This window comes from Falco cherrug, chromosome 1 (genome assembly GCF_023634085.1).
Source record: "Falco cherrug isolate bFalChe1 chromosome 1, bFalChe1.pri, whole genome shotgun sequence".
Lineage (NCBI taxonomy): Eukaryota > Metazoa > Chordata > Aves > Falconiformes > Falconidae > Falco > Falco cherrug.
In genome coordinates, this window is record NC_073697.1 from 54,726,228 (window position 1) to 54,744,377 (window position 18,150).

General features: G+C 43.2%; 1 protein-coding gene across 1 annotated transcript in view; it reads left to right on the forward strand.

Moving 5' to 3' along the window:
- Positions 1–17,237: 17,237 nt before the first annotated feature.
- C1QTNF7 (C1q and TNF related 7) overlaps positions 17,238–18,150 on the forward strand; it is a 50,826-nt gene continuing 49,913 nt past the window's right edge. Inside the window, exon 1 of the mRNA XM_055700968.1 lies at positions 17,238–17,462. The gene's annotated coding sequence lies outside the window, so the exon portion shown is untranslated. The remainder of the gene's footprint in view (positions 17,463–18,150) is intronic.

Consider the following 18,150-nt stretch of genomic DNA (forward strand, 5'->3'; position numbering starts at 1 on the left):
GAGCTTGTAGACAAGAGAAAAAAACTTACATTACTTGTAAATGTGCAAATGAAAGCTTTCCAAATGACCAGATGAGTGAGAGAGACAAAAGAATGACGCAAAATACATTTAAACTGGGACTGCAAACGGTTTGATCATATATTCCAGGCATGTCTGACCAAAGCAGTTACTATAAACCCTCAATACAGAAATGAAATGCACAGCACAGGTCTGCGCAACTACTGCTGAAAATCAGACACCTTTTTTTGACAAATGCCTGCCTTTTTGCTGGAGTAATGTTCACTTCAAAGGCTAAACAAAAGAATGATTCACAATAAAAACATCCTTAAATTTTCCGAGGCTCTGAGCTCTGCAGATGCAGTGTCTGCAACCATACCACTCAGCTCAGGCTGCTGTAAAATCTGAGCTCTCGCCTCTGCGTAACACTGTTCTAGTTTTTGTTTACTTATTTTGAACATAATATAGCTTATCAGCTGCAGAAATTAAAGGTATTGGAACACCGCTTTCACTGTAATTTAAAAATCCTTCAGACATATATAGAGGATGTGTTTGGTGTGTACCTCTTATACCTTTTAGCCTAGTGACTTTACATGTGCTAATTCATTCCACCAGTATTTTAAGCTAAATGGTAAAATACCTGTATTTTCACAAGTTCTACATTTTTCGCTGTTGGCTCAGATGAAGAGCATACAATAGTTCCACACCTATTGTATTTTTCACCCACTGAGTTAACATGAACCTACCAAATCCTCCAGAAAGCTATCTCCAGGGCTTTCTCCAGTGCACTCTCAAGTGACCTCCAACTCCTCAGCTGGCGTCCCCATCTCGAGGCCGAAGTAAAGAAAGGAAGAAACTGGTGTAAATCTGGATATAATCACAGCTCAGGCCAAGTGCTACAAGATTCATGTAGCCCACTTGGCGGTCCTAGAGATCTCCCACTGGCACAGGATGGCTCAACACTAAAGAAGAACTGTTACCCTACTAAATCCCAAAATGGTAGCTGGATGCTCCAGGCTGTTAAAGGGCTGCTGTGCCCATCAGGTCATGTGCTCAACCCCCCTCAGCTCCCCAGCTTCTTTCCAGGGGGGGTAGGACACTGTACCAGCCACCCCCCACCAGACCTGCAGCAAAGCATCCATGGCAGGAGGGATGGGGAGCAACTGGACCACACAGGTGAAATCTCTTGCCTTCCCTGCTTATTCATAAAGTAAGGATAAAAGCACTGTGCTCCCACAGGAGGTGTCCTAAGGAAAAACGGATTAATGGCCATTAAGTGTTTGGGTGCTGTCATGAGCACATCAGTACCCAGTTTCCTAGCCTGCATATGGCTTCTTTAATCCTGCACACCAGTAAAAACGAGTCTCTTCTGCGTCTGCCGCCTGTCCCCTTCCTCTGCAGCCCAACCCCAGCTTCCTTCCCCAAGCCTTTGTGTCCCCTCTCCCCACACCTGCCTGTGAGCTATTTCTACATGGAAATAACCTCAGCAGCACCTAATCCACCCCATTTATAGTGGAAGAAAAGTGCTACTCAGCTTCACAGCAGTGGCACTTTGTAGCTTAAAAATGGCTTTTCAGTTATTTCAAATGGTCGGTAAACTGATATCCATCTTGCTTCTTCCATTTTACTGCTTTCATCCCAAAAAGCAGGTAACATTCTCATTCTGCATTCAGAGAGAATTTTTTTAATCATGTATCTTGAGGTCAAGTTGTTGGGGCTTTTTCAGTGATTGGCTATAATAGCAACCTGAAATTCCACTTCTACAAATAAGTTTATTATTAAATTTTCTGTATTCTGTTACTAATTCAAATTTTTGTAAGAAGAAACCACAACAGTGCTGGGAGCTTGATATTGCTGAAGTAAAATGTGTATTTGATCCCACTCGAGAGACTTTCAGATGCTGGCAGGGATCTTGAACAGGTACTGAATTCACATAATCGTATATCCAAAAATAAAGAGAAAGCCCTGTGATACACTAAGTCCATTCTTGGAGTGAAACAACAAGCCAAATTACATCTTAGCCTTCATCAGCAGGAGAGAGGTGTGCCACACAGCTGCTATTGAAAATACCAGGGGGGATTAACATCTCAGATCTCCAAAAAATAAATTTGAGATGTTAACAAAATGAGAGAAGAATGCACTCCTTTGAGTGCGAGGGCTTTGAAAACAAACTGAAGACCATGGCTTTCTTCCTACCTTGTTTTACTAAAAAAAAAAGGCATCTTCTAGATGACGCTGTATAAAATTTCCCAGTTCCAAACTTTGAACCCAGCCCTGCAGTTCATCAGATAAAACTGCCATCAAAGCCACAGGCAGATGCCCAAAACATCAGTTCCTTGTCCTTTCCACATTCAAGGCACCGCAACAAGGCTGGCTGGTGCTTGAGCATCCCGCGGCATGCTCAGCACCATCCTTCAGCAGCGGCATTCTTGCTAAGACCAATTCTTTATCCCTATTAACCTAAGCTCATTCTGTTGGCATATTTATCTCCATAATGAGGAATTAATTTCCCAGACTAGTTTGCAGTGTTAAGGACTATGGATGGATGTACTTTCTGCTTTCTTACTGCAGCAGAGGGTTCAGCGCCTGTGTTCAGCTCTGCTGCTTTCCCTGCACATTAAATTCATTTCAAGGTCTCTTTTTCTTCCTCTGCAGCTTTGCTTTACTTCCTTCTCCCAGCCTAGCAGATGCCTCTTGATCTTTGCAGGCATTTATGAGCTCCCTGGTCCTTTCTCTCTCCTCTGCACAGCCCCAGGGGTTGAAGGCTTCCCACCAGAAAGGCACTGTAATGTGATTTTTCTCACTCTGACCCTAGGGATTCCCAAGAGCCTGTAAGCGTAGAAGATATTGCCAATAGCAGGAGACTCTGAAATGCCAGGTAGGCTTTGCTCATCTCACTTCTGTGGTGTTATAAAGCCGGGCTCAGATATGAGCTCTGCTTTTCTGTTGGGTTGGGTTTTTTTGTTAGGTCTGAACCCTCATTTAGGAAATGAAACAATTATTTTTAAACCTCTATGAAAGAGCTTCTCTGAATTTGTGAAAAGCTGGGTTGAATGGTTCAAACTGGAACTACAGGTGTAATTTTTTTCTTTTTATGCTTTTCCATCCTGTGCTATTTACAGAGCAGATCTGCCACACGGCCATGAAAGCAGAAGATAGTGTTGGTAGATCAAGGTAGCTTGGCTGCTAGCTGTCGTCTGGCTGCAGAAAGAGACCATGCCAGCTGGTTTACTTGGGTTACTACCTTTCAGGACCTTTAGTACAGTTAGCACTAAAGTTTCCTGTGGGGTAGAGACAAGGTCTCATCAAAATGACTTGCTGGAGGCTTTGCACCTTCTCCAGCAGGAGCAATGGTATGTGCAGAGGGAGCAAAGGCAACATCTTCAGACTTCAGCTGGCCAAGCCACTGCCTTGGGGGAGGACTGGTGAGATGAATATTTGACAGGCAAGATACCTTTTTTAACAGGAGGAAAAAGAGCTTACACTTTGCATGACATGGAGGTGGCCTATGAGACTGGGACGCTCTAGCTCTCCTCCTCTTTCACAGCCAGCCATCACCATCCCACATGGTGGGCCCGCAGCTTCACCCTGACACCCTTGCATCCAGCCTTCCTACAGCAAACCCTCACACCAGCAAAAGCTGTGGGCAGTCTGTTCTTTTGGAGGCTGTTTCCCAAGTTTAGTCAAGTTTACTGAAAAGATGTGGATATTTTCCAAATTCAGATGAAGTATAGGCAAGTGGGGTTCATTCCTTAACTCTGTATGAGAGATGTCTAAGCTTTCAGTTACATCCCTTTAGGGTTGCCTCTGTTTTTGGTGGAGCTGACTCCTAGTCTTGGTCCTTTCAAATGCACAAAATGGATGCCAGGAAACCGTAATGGTAAGCTTGTTGTAGGGCAGATCTGCTCCATCCATTTTCTGGAACAACCAGTTCATTATTATCCTGGGTTCAGAAAAAAACCCTTTCTTGGACAAAACCTTGTCTTCGGAATGTAAACCAACTGATGTTCTCAGCTTGTACACAGGGCGAGGTGGGCATTGAAGCCTATCCACTGGGATACACTGCTCAAAGAGTGCCCTAAAGGGTGTGCAGAACCAAGAAGGGCATATCCTGGGCTGATACAATTTGGTGTAGTTGCAGGGGGTCCCATCCTGAGTGGGCTAGGTGGGTAAAACATCAGAACCAAACCCCCTACCAGTGACGGAAGAGCTTTTAGAAAATCTTGGTAACTACACAATTATGTTTTAGCATCACCAGTCTGAGGTTACTCAAGCTGGAGATGCAGTCAAGCACATCAGAGGCAAATTCTGTGTTAAGAATGAAAGCAACGGGGGACTAAAGGGCAGTCCCAGCCAACAAATAAAATTATGTTGGTATTTTCAATAGTGCCACCAGAGGGCAGTAATAGGCAGAAAACGAGCTAACCTTGGACGTCCTGGGGCTGGGTGCTTCTTCCATCTCACCTCCAGGTGATGGAGAGGCCTTCGACTTGTCTTAGGGAAAAGAAAAATCCCTCTGATTTGCCTTGCTCACCCTGCATGGAAATGCGAGAGGAGTTTACATTTCAAGCCTTTGCAGAGACTTCTCTGCATCTGGGCAGCAGAGTTTGTGCTTTCCCTGGGCACCCAGAGCGTCCCCTCCACCGCCGGGGATGACCCTGGCTGGGCAGGCAGGGGCTGGGCAGCCAGAGCTGTGCCCACAGCCCGCCTCGGGTGACTCTCTGCCAGTTTCCCTAGAGCTGGAGCCCAGGCATGTTCCTAAACCCTTCTCATCAGGGGCAGCAAACAAGCCACTACAAGCTTAGACGGTTTTTTGCCTTTTGGCTTTTTGTTGGGTTTTATTTTTTCCCTAATGGTGTTGGGTTTAATTCATTTGAAGGAAAATTTGCTTGGTTTATGTTCCCACAACAAAGGTTGTTGTGGGAACTGATGCTGCAGAGAGAACTGGACTCATTCTCAGGCATACAGAGCAAATGTGTCTGTGGAGTTGTGAGGATTTTCCATGTCAGGAAGGAGGGTCTCATCTCCCCACAACCCCACTTCCCCACATCTCAGCATCCCTGCATCTCCATATCCCTGCATCCCTTCTTCTCCCCACCCCAACATCCCTGCATCTATACATCCGTGCATCCCTTCTTCCCCTTATGCCAACATCCCCACATCCCCACAGGTCCCCTGCCCCAAGCATGACAGCCCAGATCTTCCCTCTCTGATGCAACACATATGAAGAAGGAGGGACTTCCCTTCATTGCTTAGCCGCAAACACTCCCCTCAGTGACTGACTTGGGAGCACTGACGATCATTTCTGCCCTATGGAATTCAACTGTGACAACAGCAAATGCTGGTTTTATGTCACTTTTTTTTTTTACTAAAGGATTAAAAGGAGCTATTAAACTAAGAGACAGACTATCTGGAATACAGCGGAGTATTCTGTTTCCTTTGCTTTTTCTTTGGGGAGGGGGCAGGGGAACTAATAATTTGTTCTTGCAATAAAATCGTTTTGAAGCAGCAGATGAGAATTTGTGAACTCATGCTGAGATTTTGCTTTGAATCACAGGAAGAGTGACTGGGAACTGGAGCCTCCCTCATCACTGGGGAGTGCCCTCACCCTCTCAATGATAAAATAATTTTCAGTGCTGAAAACATTTACCTGGCCTTTGCAAAGCTAAACTTATGTCAGCAAGACTCAGAGGATCCACCCAAGAATATTCTCACAGCTGGACATCAGGATATTTTCCTGGAGGGAGGGAGGGATTCAGATCCCCTGATGCAGAGGAAGGAGTTGCCTCCCACACTTCCCAACAGCCGACTTTTTTTGTTTCATTGTCTTTTAACATCAGTGCTCAAAAAACTAAATATTTATTTCCAACAGCTCTTCCATCCTCCTCCATTTTTACTTTTGTTTTTTGCTTGAAAAAAAGAGAAAAGCAAATTATTTCAAAGCAGCCTAGTCCAATTGTTCTCCCGACTGACAGCTAAATCAAAACAATTCATGAGCTGCAAAACCATGGTACAGACTTTTTTACCCAGTAGTGAAAGGTGTCAAATGGGAATGTTTGCAAATAGCAGATTCCTTGTTCGTGGGTAAAAACCATACACACAGCCAAATTCTAACATAGAGGGGGAAAGAGTAGTTTAGTTCATGTGGAAAATAGAGGGAAATGATCAGATAGAGAGTATATGCTGGTATACAAGGGGAAAAGTCAAGACACGCTCCCTTTCTTGGTGCGACTAGCAAAATGTATAGAGTTTCTCATTACATTAAGCTGTAGTCATGTCCTTGTGTCATGTTGGAGGGAAAACCCCACCAATTTTATTCAAGAAGTTACAGGTTAAAAATTATCTCTTTCTTAGTAAGTGAGGTTCAAACCCCTTTGATATACCTCATGCCCTCTAAAAATTGCTATTTCTCCTTGCACCCAACAGTGACATCAGGAGGGGACCTGGGGTAGGTGTTCACCTGCCCCTCAGTGGAATGGCCTTTGGCTTTGAGAAAACGGTGCCATGTGCCACACACTGCGTCCTGGCTCTGGATGACTGAGCAAGTTCAGGGGGAGCACGCACCCGCGCACAGCGGAATGCCCTTCTCCCGCCTCCAGCTCACATCCCCTCGATGCCGGTGGGATTCTTGCCACTGGCTTCACCAGCAGCTGGGTGTGGGTGGGGGGACAACCTGTCCAGGCAGGGTTTGCTGCTTCTGTTCCTTCTCTGGTTCACACCAGGACTCTGCAGCACAAAAGCTGCTCCGGTGCGTGTGGATTGCTCCCTGCTTCCCTCGGCTGTTTTGCCTGGCTCTCTTTCTACTGTCCTGTGAGTTCTGTGATACCATGTGTCCTTAAATATCTGCCCTTCACAATATCTGAGGGCCTCTGCAGGGATAACTTTCAGTGGCCAGGAGGGGAGTTTCCCTAAAATCCCAGATGATACCTCAGAGTTTCATATCTTCAGAGGTTTATCTTATGGGTGAGAAAAATGTTTTACTCTCACTTCTTGGGAGAAGTGATTTTGAGGGGTCTTTAAGAGAGACTTAGAAAGTGGAGAGAAGTAGCTGCTTTAAAATAGCAAAAATACCCTACAAAAATGGTTTCAGTTTTCAGATGCTCCATTTCACTCTAAGGACAGGTTTTTAGTGGTGGAGAGGGTATCAAAGCATGATAATTAAAGCTGTGGTCGCGTTCTCTGCATTTGGGGCCATTTGGGAGCAAAAGTAATTCTGTCTCTCAAAGATGAGCCTCATACGTGTGAGTCCACTCGGGTACTTCTGCCCTGGCAGACAAATCCTTGATGAGCCCTCTTAAATGACGCAAAGAGTCACCAAGAGACATTAGTGTGGAAGAAATTGAGCCCATGATTTCTTAGCAATTCCTAATGATGTAATTATTTTGCCTTGCAGCACTATAACTCCTGGGTTGTTTGGCTGGAGTCTCTGGGGAAGTTTCAAGAAAGTTTGGAAAACAGCACTACGGAAATTAGAGGTCTCTCTCATATCTGCAAGGATAAATATATGCACAGCGCAATTAGTTACTGTGGAGTTAAAGTGCTATCCAGGAAATACAAGGGGTGGAGAACAGGGACTTTTTGGAACCAGAAAAGAAAGATATTTGAAATTTTTTAAAATAGAAACCCTATAGAAAACAGGTCACATGAGACAGAGAAAGGATATCCTCATTTTTCATCATTAAAAAGAAACAACACTGTAATTAAAAACAGATTCCAGAATACTGATCTGTTTATTCACTATAGATGGACCAAATTAGCAACTGGTTAGGAAGCACACACCAAAAAGGAAAAAAAATAAGGGTATATAAGACTGTATTTTTCTTTTCAGACTTCCATATCCAAATACAGACACGTTTTTACATCTAAGGCTGCGTGCTCTCTTATTTGCTGCGGTGAGCTAGTTAAACAGCCCCTTGCCTTAGCTGGGAACAGGGCATGGTTGTGATGGTCTTTGCAGCTTTCTGGGCTTGTTACCACTCCAACTTCTGCCGCATCGCACAATTTTCCAAATTCCTTGCTGCTCTTCATATTACATTTGTACCTTCATTTCCAAGCAGTGAAGGCTGAGCTGGAGGGCTGGGTGAAGACGGAGAGGGGGGACCCAGCCTCTGGCAGGGGGCTGTCTCCCACCCCTGGGCAGTGGAGCTGCAGAGGCGCTTGCTCCTGGCAGCGGCAAGGAAAGCATTAACGCTTCTCTCCTCCCCTTCCCGCTCCTTTTTCCACTAAAACCATCTGGCTGAGTGTCTCCATGGTCTGGCTGAAATCACACCATTCCACTGGCCAGTTCTGGGCTGCTCCCCGCTGCTGCTTCAGCACCTTCTCTCCATCCACACTGCGCCTTTACCCAGGCACCAACCTTTGCTATGAGAGCAGTGGGGTAGGAAGGAGCAGAATTTCCAAGTCCTTTGTCCCAGTGCCATGTCCCAGCAGCCAGGCTGGGCAGTCTCCATCTCTCTCAGAGAGGGAGATGCTGAGAGCCACAACACCATGGGAAGAGACCATAAGGTCCTAGTATCTTCTGCTTGAGGCACTCCAACAAAAAGCCTAGACTGAAGACTCATGGACTCTGTTCTTTGTTTCATTAATTCAATGAAAAATGTCCTGCAAACCTAAATCAGATCTGGCCCACAGTCCAGGCAAGCTTGTGCACTCCCTGTCTCAGCTAGTGATTGCAATATCACTGCCTCTGGCCATGCTTTTGAAAACTGGACTACGTCATGAACTGCATCTTGTACAGCCCAGCATACACCATGGCCACTTGCCATAGGCTTGGCAACCTGCAGAGAAGAAGGTGATGATGCCAGTGAGTGGTAACACATTCATCCACCTATGTCTAACCTGCTGTCTGGCGTGAGTGGGCACCTTCAGGACCAGTGGCCACAGTCCGACACGTGCCACATCCTTCCTGCTACAGGGGGTCCCTCCATCACTGCTTCCTGCTGTGGCCCTTTGCACTGCCTTTGGTGTATCCTGGATCCTCTGGTGACTCTTCCAGGTTGTTAATTTGGCAGAAGAAAGATGTAACCTCTTGCTGGGTGAGTTTGTGCCAGGTTAATGAGCTGAATCTGCCCACAGATGTGTCCAGTGAGTGGGAGGACCAGCAGTGGGAGCACGCAGCTTAGCAGGGTAGGGTGCTGGGGGCGTAGACACCCCATTTTGGCGGTAGGGAACTGCTAGATAAGTTCAGTCTGTCTTTTGGATTTCACCCTGTGATAGCTGGCTTCCCAACAGCTGTATATTTGAAAACCAGATATTCATGGGCCCCGATGACCTGATCCCCAGTCTTCTGTTAGTAACAATACTCAGTTGCACAAAGGTAGCAATAGGTCTCCACTGTGGCAGCACGCCTTGGAGAATTAGGATGAGTGTTAAAACCTTCAGCTGTGACTACTAAAGTCCCTAACTTAAACTTCTGGTCTTTCTGATACACCTTTGAATGCATGGAAGAAAGGCTTTTCTGCTAATGGAAATAAACGTTCTAGCTTTTTAAGATAAATTGCTCATTCTGGTCAGTGCTGTTATGCTACCTCAGCACGTTTAAGTAGTCAAGCTAATGGTGACAACAGTGATTTGTTTGTTCTGAATCAGACATTTCATTTCAGAAAGTTACCAGCTATATTTTGCTACCATTAGTGTCAGAGAACTCATGTAGGTCAGGAAATGTGTATAGCCAACAGCCTACTCACTTGGAAAGGCATCCGTAGACAATAAAGTTTTATGAACAGAAATTTAATGGCATTGATCTTTCCCGTCTTTCCAAAGAGGCTGAGCTTAAGTGATTATTTTTGATGCTGAGTCCTTGTAGTTAGGTATCTGCTGGTAACGCAGGCTGCATTCTGCTCCACTGCTGTACAACAGTGCCATCTGTAATCAATTGAGCTTCAGCCCCCCTGCATTTGTTTTGTCTTAGCTTTGGGGAATGGTGTCAATTAACGATTAAAAAAATCCTCTTTCCATTAAATTAAAGAGCATTTAAAAAAATAAATGCCACCCTCTGATAGCAGTTTAGCAGCCGGAAGGACAGTCTACCAGCCAGCCAGGGAAGGAACAGCAGAAATGAATATACATGCGTATCCATATGTAGTGTTTGGTTTTCTTGAGCAATTGCCATTTTATCCTGGAGTAACCCTCAAATCATTTGCAGAAGGGTGTCAGATAATGCTTTCTTCAAACCCAAGCCAGCTGTATGTGCAGTAAGGGAGAACCATACGGTGCCTTGTGTGTGAGGATGATATTTGCTGGGTTATGAAGATAGCTCTAAAGACTCTGGCTGACTGTTTCGTGGTGTGAACCCCAAGCTGCACAAGGCAGCTGCTCTTTCTGCCTGAGAGATGCACAGATCAAGGGCCACGTTGGGTAAGTTGAAAGACAGGAAAATTTCTGAGTTACATACAAAAACTGACCTTCTTCAGGTAAGGGACTTTCAATGTCTCCATTCATACAAACCACTATCACCAGATAAAACAAATGTGTATTTTGTAATGCTTTTGTCTTCCTGGTTATGCATTGCATGAATTCAGTACAATTCCTATCTTTACTGGAGGTGTACAGCCTTTTCTTAACAATTCTTTTTTACTATAGTGACTAATTGTTAGAACTTAATTTTGTGTTTTGTGACTGGGTAACTGGGCTGAGACTCATCCAAATGCCACATTTCTGTCTGAACAGGACTGCCAACATTTCAGCACAAATTGTCATGTGTGTACACTTAAAAATCCACCTTTTCAGTATTTGAATTTCTTTTACAGTGACTTTTTTCACTTATGCTGAAGGCCAATAGTGCTTGAAACACTTTCATAAACCCCACTTTTGAGAGGTTTATGATGTTCTCTGCACCGCCTTTATTCTGAAGAACTGTCTCCTTGTAAAATATGATTAGAATAGACACAGCCGCTGACATCCAAGGGTTTGATAGCCTTTTATAAATAGCATTTGTCCAGGGGAGTTTTATATGCAGATTAAGAGCTACCCTGAGTCTGAGGGAGTTCACATCTTGCTGCTCAAGAGGCTGCCCAGGCTGCCAGGCTACGCACTCCTCTGCTCAAAGGACATCCACTACCTGGACATCCTGAAGTTGTGTCATACTGCAGAGGAGAAGTTGTGAATCTGAGGATCACTGGCAAAATGGGAACTTTATTTGCTCTTTAGCCTGGTGATAAGGGCCCTCATCTGGAAAGGGTAGATTTTCTTTCCCACCTGTGCTTTTAGGGCTGCTTTGGTACCCATTCCTAGCACTCGCAATGCTAGTGTTAAAATGAACATAGCACTCACCCCTGTAGTGGTTCAGGAGTTTGGGGCTGGAAATGCAGCATGCTCTGAACACTCATGGGCATGAGTCTTTCACAAGAGGCAGGTAGAGGGAAGACTGCTTGATGTTATTAGCAGGAAGGCAAATCTGAACATGTACGTGGGCACAGCAGAGTAAGCATACTCTGGAGAACCTTGCCTGGAAGCTGTGATTAAACTCCTAACTCTGTATCAGTTTGGTAATCTCTGTCTTTTTCCCCCCTCTTTACATTCCTGGGCAAAGTGAGGATGGAATAGTCAAAAGTAAGAGGTTACAGGGAATTAGACAAGAAAAATATGGGGTTTGAGTTTAGTTATGTTAAAGGAGTTGGCAAGATAGAAAGAAACAAACTGGAGAGAGCAACAGTAGAAGTTAGATCACTGTGAGAAATAGCAATTTAACTGCTTTGCACTGGGGTGATGGGATCACATAAGATTATTGTTTTCCCAAAAAGATTCATCAAAATACTGTAATATAGTCATAATTTGTCAGCAGTTGTGAAGTCCAGGCACCTCAGGCAACTTTTTAAACTCTGCATAATCTTCAACGTCTATGGGAAATACAATGAAATATACCCTGTTCTTAACTTACTCCTTTTGCACCACATATTTCATGCAGGCTTGGCTGTTGGCCTTTGTTTGCTAAGTAAGGGTTTCAACAAGTGGAGAAGATGGATGGCCAAGCCAATCAAATACAGAATATGCAAAAGGTCAAAGCACTCAGCTAGCACATTGCAGAGTGCTTCCAGATAAACCAGGCATAATGAATTGGATAACTTTCTCTTTGAACAAACAAAATAAGGAAACTAGAAAGTAGTTAAAGCTGATAATATTTTCTTTATGACTAAAGTGCTACATGCATAGCCCTGTGGAGTATGAAACAGGATAAAATCCTTTCCTTCCCTATCCTTTTGAAATAGAAGAGAACAAAAATAAGTAGTTTGCACATGTAATGCTGAATATATTTGTGTCAAAATCTATAGTAAATTAAGACTAATCTGTGCAAGCAGAGAAATGTTAACTTTTTTGTATGGCTACAGTTTTTTTCTTCATAAAAGTTTTGAATGAGGGGCATGTAGAAACATGACCTCTCTAATGTACCCTTTAGTCCTGGGCAGTGGACGTAGCAAAGAATGAAGGACCGCAGGAGTGCTTCTGTACTCCTGCTGCCACGTTCTTTCTTTGTGGTCTCCAATGCCAACAGGTCTACATTGTAATAACTGAATTAAAACCTAGGATTTAATCTTTTGGTGGGTAGTGCTGGGGGATACCCGCCCAGAGCGTGACAGTAGCAGCAGAGCTGTGGAACTTCACTAGTGTCAGCAGAGGACCAACGAGGACACCATGTGCTGCAAGGCGTAAGGGCAGAGGTGCCTAGCCACTGGCACCCTGGGGCCAGCAGAGCTTGCCTTCTCATCTGTACAAACTCAGTGCACCTAGGAAAGAAAAACTGTTTAGAATGCTCAGAGGAAGTATTTGGTTTCCCAATCCTCCCAGATCAGTATGTGTGCTAATTTTAAATGGGTCTCTGTTTCTTTCAGACTTATCTTTAGCTGCTGCTTGACTGCACTTGGCAGAAGAGAAACAAATACAAGTCATTGTTATTTCACTATCTCGAATACCAAGCCTGTTTTCATTCCATCTAGCTAATACAAGCAGAAGATAAACTGGCTGCTTATTTCCTCTTTCTTTTCCAAAATAAAGGAGAGCAAAATGCCGAGACCTCATGGAGAGGAAGCTGTGGTGCCTCTGGAGGGTACATATGTACAGCCATCTACGAGACGAAGACAATAATAATGCTCTGAAAGGGATTTGAACTGGCAGATGTGGATTTTATTTCCATTTCCATCATAGACCATTTGTATGGATTTGGAAGAAATAAAGACCCGGATATTTAGTGAAATGTCTCTATAACCTGTGAAGGGTCTTCACCTCAGCCCATGTGAGGTCCTAACTCCCACTCAAGCTAATATGGAGGTAGACCTTTTTTTGTTAACTTTGAGAAAGGACCTATGCCCAGTAATACTAACCTGACGCTTTCTGAGAAACACAAATGTCCAGCTTTTGGAGAAGAGATACTTTGGTCTCCATTTGGTACAGTAGTCACTTTCTGCTTTGTGAAAACAGACTAACCCAGAGAAAAATACATTAGATTTAGAAAAAGCATTGCTTTTTGCAGTTATTGTCAGCTTACAACAGCCCCCACTCATTTCAGGAGCTCTGTAAATCTCACTAGTTTCCCAGTGATGGCCTGAGGCATCAAAACATCTTTGCAAGTCTGGGCTCTGGTGTTTAAGACTTCTGCTGGAAAAGTGTGCTGTTGAAGGAAAAGGGAAGGGAAAAAAACAGCAAGAAAAAAGGCCCCCTCGTCATGTGGAGGAATAGGCAGGTGAAATGAAACTCCAACTAAAATTGTAATTGCAGATGTAGAGTGGAGACAATGGAGCTGCAACGTTCTGCCCCATTAAGACTCCAAGTCCTAACACTGGGGTGATCTGACTCACTGGAGGGTGAGAAATGCAATGTGCTGTATTGCTTGCCACAAATAGCATTCAATTTCAAAACAGTAAGTATAACAGAGTTGTTCCAAGCTGTTCCAAGCAGATAAGATTTAAACCCTGCATGCTAGTTTTGCATTGGTGACTAATGATTGAATGGAGGTGCAGAGCAGAGGTATCTTTAGTTAGGTAATCTCATGGGGTAAATGAGGTTTGGACTGTATTTTCTAGCAAATGTACGTTTAGAATAAATTATACTTATTTGAAAATCACAGGCTCTGTTGGAACTGCACTTTGCATCTCATATAGATAAAAAATGCATGTGGAGTTAATCTACTGGTACCCAGATGCCTCCCTGAGGTGTGCAGCCCCAGCACTTGCAGAGTCACCTGGACATGAGCTGTTTATCATCGATGTGTCCCCATCCTGCAGCCATTCACTTACTGGGCATCTCCAGATGGGTGTACCAACTGGGGGTCATGAAAGCAGCACCCTTTAAAAGCAGCCTGCATATCCCTCCCTCTTCTGTTTCCCTAATAGTGATACATGAATTTACTAAATTTTTCACACTGATCTCAGCTATTTCTGTGTTATCACCCTGGGAATACCTTATGAGCTACTGACCAAGCTGTAGGTACCAAGACCTAGCTATTAAAACCAAACCAAAACAAACTAAAGCAAACCAAACCAAAACAAACCCAACCCCCACACGTAAAAAGAACCCAAACAACCAAACTAAACAAAACTTCCATGTGTTTTGACATCATATTTCCATGTAATAACTGATTTTTTTTCTCCTTTAGGGCCACTGGACAATGACATATTTCTGTTTACCTGGATGAAGCCAGTCTTCATTCACACCGCTGTATCTCAGGAGAATTAGGCTTCTGGATGAGCTTTGTGGTAGGATCAAGCTTTGTGACCTCCTAGGGTACACTGTGCCATATAAACCTACCCATTCTCTCAGTATTGAAGCAAGATGAATCCTGAGCAGTTACATTCACATCTTGGCAATTGAATTCAGTATTATTTGGATGCAAATGCATTCAGCCAAACACAGGAAAATCCCAAGTCCCAGCAACAAAGGATCCCTCTCTTTTTAATGTCAAAAAGTGATAATTCCTTCCTGCCAGCAAATCAACTTCTTAGTGGTTCACTGCAGATGAAGGATTCCATTTGATTCCTGCTTCGGTTACTTGTGTTGGAAACATTCTTGAAATTTATTAGAACATGCTGAATCTTAAAATGCTTTGGTCAGAAAGAGGACTTAAAAGATGTCACCAGGAAAAAGTGTCAGCTTGCTTGCCACATGAAAGGCAAAGATGACAATTGGTCAAGGGTGTGACAATTATACTCCTTAGAGCATGTTTATTCTTATGCATCTATTACACGGATTTGTGGGTTTTGTCTCTAACATGCAACAATCAGTTATGCAACAAAAGTCCGCATGTACAGGACCATATGAAAACTTGCACACACAGGTGAGGCAAGATGCATTTTCTTCCCCTTAGCAATCTCTCCAAGATGAACGATTCCTTTTTCCTAACCTCTGTTAGTTGCTGTGTTGTACCTGTGAGGACGTGACTGCCAAACAGTAGCCCCCAGTTCAGCCGTTGCAGCTAACAGCTCAATCCTACCACAGCTATATCTAGACAAAGCCAAAAGCAAGAAAATCAAGGTTCTGGTGAAGTGCTAAAATGTGAAATAGTTGCCTAGAATTGTAATTTTAGATGGATTAAAAATCAGCCTATCGCAGGCACCAGTAAGCAGCTTTTTATATAAAAATCATATTTTTATAATCTTTCTTCTAAAAAAATTCAACCTGTGTTTTCTGTTGAACACTTAAACCTCCAAGACTTGCGAAGTGCTTTGCAGTTTCTCCTCCATGTTTACTCTTGCCTCCTACCTCTGATCTGGAAAGCCCAGTAAGAAATGAAATGAGTTCAACTCCTTCCTTTTAAGACTCTTGTTATGCTGGAACTCATGTCCCTTTCCCTCTGATAAAGCTTTAACTGCATCTTCCTTCTTAAGCCTCTCTCCCCATAACATAGTCCAGGGAGGTGGTGAAATCACCATCCCTGGACGTGTTTAAAAATGTATAGATGCAGTACTTAGGGTCATGGTTTAGCGATGGTCTTGGCATTCCTGTGTTGACAGTTGGACTTGATGTTCTTAAAGGTCAAGATCTTTTATAGCCACTTCACAAGTGGCGTTTTGACATTGACTTGTTTTGTCACAGAAGATTAATTTCCTCTTTTAGGGGCATCAAACGCCTTTGAAAATTTCAGTATAATGATTCCATCTTCAGTTACATTAGTTTTGCAAGAAAATACAAAACCAAAGTCACTTATTAACAGCTACAATAAAACTTATGTCACCTTAGTTAGCATCAGCAGGTCAGTTGAATGCATTTCCAGAAGTGCTGAGTGATTTGGGGCATAGTGTGAAGTAAGCTTTTCAGTATCCTTATTTTTCAGCAATAGTTTGTTATGGTTGTCACGTGGAAGCTCAGACTCTGAAATTTCCCAAATTACAATTATGTTTTATAATTTGCCTTTTTGTTTGCTTGTTTTTAGCTGCTCTTCAGAGGAAACTAATATTTGCAAAAGGGGACCTATTCTATCAATTCACAAATGCACAGCACGTGTGTCAACCATAACTGGTTGAAATAAATTCTTTGCAAAAAGGAGGAATTCAACACAAGCATGGGCAACTCTCCTGTATGAACAACACTTTGCATGCTCCACTACCTAAATGAGCAAAGCAGAACAGAGCCGTGCCCTGCAAGTGGATGCCTTTGAAAACCATGCCTCTGTTACTTAAAGTTTGACAGTGCCTCGGAAGATAGGATCATTGCTGTGAGTGTCTAGTTTTTTAACTCTTCAAAATCAAGAAGTTTGGGGTCGTGCTCAGTCATGAACCTCAGCTTGGGTGTCCCAACTACCCCATGAGAGGGGCATCCCTCATTGCACTTGTGGAGGAAGCCCAGGAAAAAGCCTTGGGATCTGTCTCCAAAGCCCCAGACCAAGGACTACTGCCTCAAAATACTGGGAGTCTTTTGGGCAATTTGGGGACCAAGCTCCTTTGGCAGCTCTGAGCATTTTATGTATTTGAGGCTGATGCTTCTTCCTCCACTTTGAAACAGATGCTGCTCCTCCCAAATCCCACACTGAGGGGACTACATGCCAGAACAATCATGATTTTTTCCTCTTCTCTGTCTTTACCAAGAAGGAGGCAACTTAGCCTCTCATGCTTTCCAAGGATGATATAACATTACCTCAGGGAGGCTATGCCCCAGGTCCTGTTAGGACTCTGTCGTACTAGTTCAGTCTGGAGCACACGCCTGCTCCTTGCTCCATGGTATACATTAAGCTGCTTCCAGCAGGAGTTTTACAGCAAGCTCACAGTTGCTTTAAATTAGAAAAGCTGGCAAGTGGCCAAGGAAAGGAGTGGGAGCTTATTTAGCTGAGACAGACAGTTACAAAACTCAATACAAGAGCATCAAGCTCCAAATAAGTTTTCACAAAGTGCATTACTTGTCATCGTGGTGTTTAAATTTGTTTTAAAGGATTTTGAATCACCAACACTCACCTGTTGGCTTCAATTTACAACTCATACACTACCCAGACGGAGCATGTTGCTTTTCCTGAAAAATCCGATGTCATCTACTGGAGCGTGACGGTAAGTTGTAACTGATTCTACTTTCCTATTCTGACTTCTCTGAAATGCATTTGAAGAAGGGAATTCAACAGAAAGACCTTTCAGAAAAATGCAGATTTTTACTGGAATACATGTAATTCTATCAGAAATTGACTGTAGTAGGGCTTCAGTGAAATCTGGTTTTGTATCTTGTCTTGTAAGAGAAGAGCAATAAACTTGGACATTTATGCACATAACATTCCTATCAGAAAATTACCAGACAATTTGTTTTAAAAATCAAGGACACAGCTTTCTAGCAAAGGAATAGTTTTAAATGTCTACCCTTCTCAGGATTTAGGATTACTAAATTGCCCAAAATATTTTTAAATATTTCTCTCTATTTAGCTTTAATCTTACATTCCATCAACCCGAAACAGAGACTGTTGTTTTTTTCCCTTGTGAATAATTCCAACATCATTCCAAATCTTCACTTTAACCTTTGTTGCTATGGTTTCACAGAAATTTGTTTTGCAAAAAAAAATATCTGTAAATACCAAATAAATCATTTTGCTTCAGGGTTGTGTTCTTGCAAAGTTAAGCTCCTGCATTTAACTTATTAAACTCTCACAAATATATATATATTTGCTGGTTTGTTGGGGTGTTTATTCTGTTTGGTTGGGCTTTTTCAAGGTCATTTAACTTTTTATGCTTCCACTACTACCAGCAGCAT